This window comes from Cavia porcellus, unplaced genomic scaffold, assembly GCF_034190915.1.
Source record: "Cavia porcellus strain 051 isolate PalLab524CR breed Dunkin Hartley unplaced genomic scaffold, mCavPor4.1 scaffold_17, whole genome shotgun sequence".
Lineage (NCBI taxonomy): Eukaryota > Metazoa > Chordata > Mammalia > Rodentia > Caviidae > Cavia > Cavia porcellus.
In genome coordinates, this window is record NW_026947500.1 from 58,543,376 (window position 1) to 58,549,475 (window position 6,100).

Below are 6,100 nucleotides of genomic sequence, written 5' to 3' on the forward strand. Positions count from 1 at the left end.
TTACATAAATGAAAGATTATATTTTAGAAACATATATTGTCATTCCTTTCCTGTATAAAAACTACCATTTTGAAAGGTTATATAAAAAATAAATGAATAAAAATAAAAACCAGAAAGATTATATAATTACCTATCATTTTTGAATGATGTTGTGATTATTTTAATTCTAGATAATAAAGTATGTGTGCAATATTGTTTATTTTGGTGTACATTTCAATAATTTTCAATGTTGATAAGCATATTTGATATGATTGTTTAATTCATCCATATGACTGTTTATTAAAATAAGTGTGCCATCTGTTAACATCTTTCATATAGTTTAGTAAGTCCATTTCTTCTCAAGTTTTGTATTTAGAGAGATCTTCCTATATTCCCCACATATTTACTATGATAAAAAGATATGTGATTTGCTAACATTTTATTGACTACCTGTATTTTCACTCTGGTAAGAATTTTAACAGAATAAAATGATTTCATATTGATGAAACAGAATTCATATTTGATTTTGTGGGTTGTGCTTTCAATGATATATTTGTGCAGTATTTGTCTCTGGTGACAATTACTCCCCACACCTCTTTATTTTATTTTAAAAAGCAAAACAACAACAAAAAAATACATGACACAGAATTTAAAAATAGTAAGAAATTAATACTAGTTAATACATTGCATATTTTTATCTTAGAAGTAGTTTTTCAGGCTACAAGATTTAGGCACAAAAAAAATCTAAGATCCAAAATATACAATAGATGTTGTGATAATGATAGGGAAAGAAAGTGCTCAAAAGGAAAGAACAACTGGGATAGAGGAAAGGAGAAAAATAAAGAAGGGAAAAGATTATATATGTATGTATGTGTGTGTCATTCATTTGAAAGGAGCACATTCCTGGCTTTGATCTGTGGTAGGAGGGTGGTATAGTCTCTGAAACACTGCAGAGACCATAGCCCCAAACAGTCCTCCTTCCCTGGGCCTTCCCCCTTCTAGGCCTGTCTTTTCCAACATCTTGGGGACAGGTGAGAGCAGGCTTGGGGAGGGTTCTCAGGCCACGGAGCCGGAGTCTCTCTACCAAGATAGAAGTACTGACAAGAACAGGCTCCCAGAAACTGCTACGGCAGCTGAAATCCCTGTTGAAACAGGAGAGATGTTAGCCAAAGTTCTGTGGATTGAGACTAATTGAATACGCACATCATAATGTCCTCAAAATGACTGTAGGAGTAAGGGACTTTGAAGTAAAAGATTTTCTTAGTCCATCTCAGTTTTTTGGCTTTGATGCGGAGATATTTTCTCTAGCTGTGAATTTATAGGACAGCCCAAGCATCTTGGGTGCATTGGATTGAGCTGCTTTTACTTGGCTGTAAATCAATAGAAGAGGAAAGCAATGTCCTATTGGAAACTGACTTGATCCGATAAATCAGTATAGGTTCACAGTTTCAGACCTGGTGAAAATGGAAAAGATTGTATTAGAGAAGATTTGCTGGAAAGTCAAAGCCACCACTGCCTTTCAATTTCTACAGCTCTGTTATTCACTCATTCAAGAGAACTTGCTGTTTGAAAGGAAAGACAATTTAAATTCTGAATGACTAGAAGCTCAGCTTAAGGCATGTCACTGCAGGATCCTATTTTCTTTCTTTTTTTTATTTAAGAGGAAAAAGAGAAAAACACAAAACAAAACAAAGCAGTGTAAGGGTACACGTAATACAGAACTACAAAAAAAAAAAAAACCCAAAAAACATAACAGTAAGAAATCACCTGTTAGTAGATTACATATTATCATCTTGAAAATAGTTGCTCAAATCACAGTATCAAAGAATACAAGGTGGACATTCAAACAGGGAGACTGCAAACAGCTGTGTTCAATGATCCAAAAACATTGATATAGTCAGCTATTTAACACCCCTAACCACACTTTTTTGGGGGGGGGAGAGAATACAGTCAAATATGGCAAAACAAAGCTGTCAGTCAATACCAAGGATAGACATAGCACATGGTGTAGAACAGAGTACAAGGTTATCAACAATGGTTATCAACGTTGTCCCTTGTTTCCTTAAAAAGAATTGTCTATCTCATTAGATATTATAAAGTTGGACAAAACAGTAGAGAACAAGACCAATAAAACTTAGGCATTGTAAACATTACAGGACTTCCAAAGAAGACAATAGTCAAACCAGAATGGGTATCTTAGTGAATCTTATTGCCTTCAAAGTAGTTGCCTATGTCTTCAAACTTGATACTATCATATAGAATGGAACAGAGTCTAATCAGTCAAAACAAGATCGTGGGAGTACGACAGGACTTCAAAACAAGTTAATAGGAAATAAAAAAGAGTTACTATTTATATATTCTAATTTTTTAAATTTTTCTTTAATTAAGACAAACATAAGTAATGACTAAATAATTTTTTTTAAAACAATAAGGGGGAGATTGAGATAAAACAGGACATAACAATATAACAATAGAGGTCAAAGCATGACTGTTTCAGCAACCTAGTACTTCACCACCATATAACCCGACTTAATAGTAGTTACTATAGTCTGTCTTTTTCCTTGAAATATTTGGATAAAACTTCATATACTCTAGCTTCAAATATTTTCATATCAAGAAGCCCAGAATAAAGCCTTTCTAACTAATGAGTGAAAACTTTATAAGGCTTCAAGGCCACCTAATGGGGAATCCTGATTATTCCAGCTATTCCACTTCTAGGCATATTCCCAGAAGAACTGAAAGCATCATACCACAGTGATATATGTGCACCTATGTTTATAGCAGCACAATTTGTAATCGCCAGATCTTGGAAACAACCCAAGTGTCCATCAACTGAGGAATGGATAAAAAAGTGGTGGTATTTCTATACAATGGAGTATTATTCAGCTATAAAGAAGGATCACATTGAGATATTTATCAATAAATGGGCGCAGCTTGAGACCATACTCATAAGTGAAATAAATCAATCTCGCATGTGTGAATACCGAATAGTTTCCCTAATGTAAGTAATGATTCAAATATATAAAAATAAGAGGATCCTATTTTCTAAAGCAAAGCCTTCTGTGTTGGCCTCATGTATCATTACATTGGTGGTCCAAGCACACAAGTTTGTAGTTAACTGAAAGAGCAGAATGTCTTCAGAAACATTCCAAGATAAATGGCAGAATTCTGAGCATCTGGCAAGAAGTTGTATCCAAGTGTTTAACTGAATATTCATCAAATCTAATACCCAGGAGTTGAAGTGGATCATTTCTGGGCATACTGCATGGCAACTGAAGCATAATTACTATAGAATAACTCACCTTCCAACAATTCCTGATATGGTCCCTCAACTGATAAATTTGGTTGATTCTCTTTATACAGAAAATTGTGTAATTTTTTCTACAATCAAAGTATTGAAATATTATCTTCAAAATAAACCATCTGGACTTGGAATAGCAAAAGGGAAAAATAATGTCATCAATCTAGTCAGCTAAGATTTGAAGATATCTGTTATATATAATGTATATCACCCTAAGTAAGGAGTTATCCAATCTCAGACATGTACGTTAACCATTTCATTAAGTTAACAGCTTAGAAAATAACATCCTCTTTAGTAATCTGAATTTCTAAAGTAGCCCTGAGGTAATGGTTTTTTAACTGCACATTTTGCCTTACATAGCCTCATGCTCTAGCTCATTTAAGTTATAACAGGACCAAAACTTTGATCCTTATGTGAATTAATCTGAGACTATTAGCTCATAAGCAGAATAATTATAAAGTTAAATATTATACCTAAAGAAACAAATAGTATAGAGTAGATGGTCTGTATTGAGTTTCTGAAAATTACCAATGTGTCAGCATACTGCTATTACAATTATGACACTAGAAATTATATTCATAAAAATGTTCTGAATGTTCTTCTCATCTAAATTTATTAACTTGCAGTAATGAGTTGTTTTTTACTACTCAAAACTAAATGTTAACATTTAGTATATTACATATGATTATGAAACAGATATAAAAAATTTTTACTTTTAACAACTAATAGTATTTAGACCAATTTTTGATAAATAGGTTTTTTTTGTTCCTTACATAAATAGTATTATTGCAGTAACAAAAAACATTTCTTTGAAGCCTTTCTCCACAACACTGAACTGTGGATTCCATGTTATAATGGATTTGTTATGAAATTTAAAACATCACAACTAGGTTAGTATGATGTTCTCCAACTGAGAAAAGATCCATAAGTAATAGAATGCTGTTGTAAGATTGTTTACACTTGAATTCATCTGTAAAACTAAAGGCAGAAATGTGAAATACCTGATAGAAGCCTAAAAAAGGCGAGCTGTGTATCTTTATTTCTGACATTTATCTAACTTTGTATATTGGAGTAATATATTATATGTAGGTGAGACTATAAATGGTAACCTTCTTAATATAATGTTAAATTTTGAATTATGAATTTTGCAACAAAACCAATGTTGGTGACAAGTATTTTCTACCATTTTTTTCTATCAGCTACATAATTCAATGCTCTCCAGGTAAGTCAATGATACATCTTTGAGATTCTTATGGAATGAGACATGATTTATTTATTCATTTATTTTCTTATTGGGTATGTAGAAATTCAATTTCTCCAATGTCATTCATTTTAAAAGAACATCTTTAAAATAATAGCACCGACTTTCCAAGAGGCTTTAAAGAGAAATTTAGAAGTGATTCGAACAAAACTACAAAACACAATTTTTGAGATGGAGAATCAACATATACCTACCAACTCTCCATAATGAAAAAACTCATTGTGGATCACAAATATGTACTACTATTTTTTTTAAATCTGGAAAGTGATAACAGGCTTAAAACAAATTAGAAGATATTTGAGAAACTTAAACTAACCTCAGTAAGAAGAGCATGGCTGTGCTGTATTTCAGCAGCATACTTTTCTCTCTGCTATACATGGCAAGGGACAGACTGACCAGGGCTTCACACTGTGGAAACAGGTGACTCTGTTATGGATATAGGAGGAGACAAAAGCAACTTCAAGTAGGACTCAGGGATGTAATTAAAATATACTTGTCATAAAGAAGGCAACCTCCCTATTATCAAATAATCGCGCAATGTGTTATTTTGTATCCCAGGATTTCCCTAAGTTTTGGAACATACCAGTTATTTATCAGGAAATTTTTATATAATGAGAAAATGAAAATGGACATTGTTAAAATGTTATTTGTTGTGTCTTGAAAGACTGAATGTTCAAGCTTCTGTGAATCCTCAGGAGAGGCCACAGAGCTGGCAGATATAAGAGGAGTGTGTAAATGCACAGGGTAAAGCTAGCATAGACTGATAGTGAGCTCTTGATATTTGAATGCATTGTTCAAGTCAATAGCAATTTGTCAGGCCTCCCTGGCCTAGGATATTTAAGGACAGTATCATTGTTTGACCCTCACCCACACTGGGCAATGTGTGGGATTCTTGGTAAGATTCACAAAGCATATAAGCAGCTTTACACAGTGAAGAAAAGCAATACTTAAGAGTAATTTTAACGTATTCAGTCAAATCATTGGCTTCCACCAGTGGACGAGTAAAGAAGAATATCTCTGGCTATTTCTCCTTCCAGGTTAAATGAATGACCAGCTACACCTCTGGGAGTTCTGTCCTCTGAACGGCCATCTTCTCTCCAACTTCCTTTACCCATGTCCCAGAAAGTGGCTGCATTGTTGCCAACCTCTGATCTGCTGTGATCCTTGTGGTTCCTGAGCCTTATGGAAACTATTTCTGGGTTTATCCTTGGTTGGTCAACCATTCCCAAGGCTCTGTATGAGGCCGCTAATACTGATTTGAAAGAAGACTGAAGGAGTTAAAAGGATCCTGCATGTTAGGGCACATTTTACATGTAACTTCTGCTTCTGGGGTCTATGTGGATTCCATCGTGTACATCAATGTCATTGATCCAATCTGATTGAACAGTTAGGCTGGAAATCACACACACACACACACACACACACACACACACACACACACACATTTTAAGTTACATAAATCAGCATAGTCAAAAGAAATAGTTCCCCAAAAGTAAAATCAAATTAAAAAATACAAATTAAATTAAATTAAATACAAATTACATTTAAAAGTGTTTTTT

At 33.6% G+C, this 6,100-nt stretch overlaps 1 pseudogene; it reads left to right on the forward strand.

The window, feature by feature from the left end:
- Nucleotides 1-1,073: 1,073 nt before the first annotated feature.
- On the forward strand, nucleotides 1,074-3,455 carry LOC100728695 (cyclin-G1-like; annotated as a pseudogene).
- Nucleotides 3,456-6,100: the final 2,645 nt, after the last annotated feature.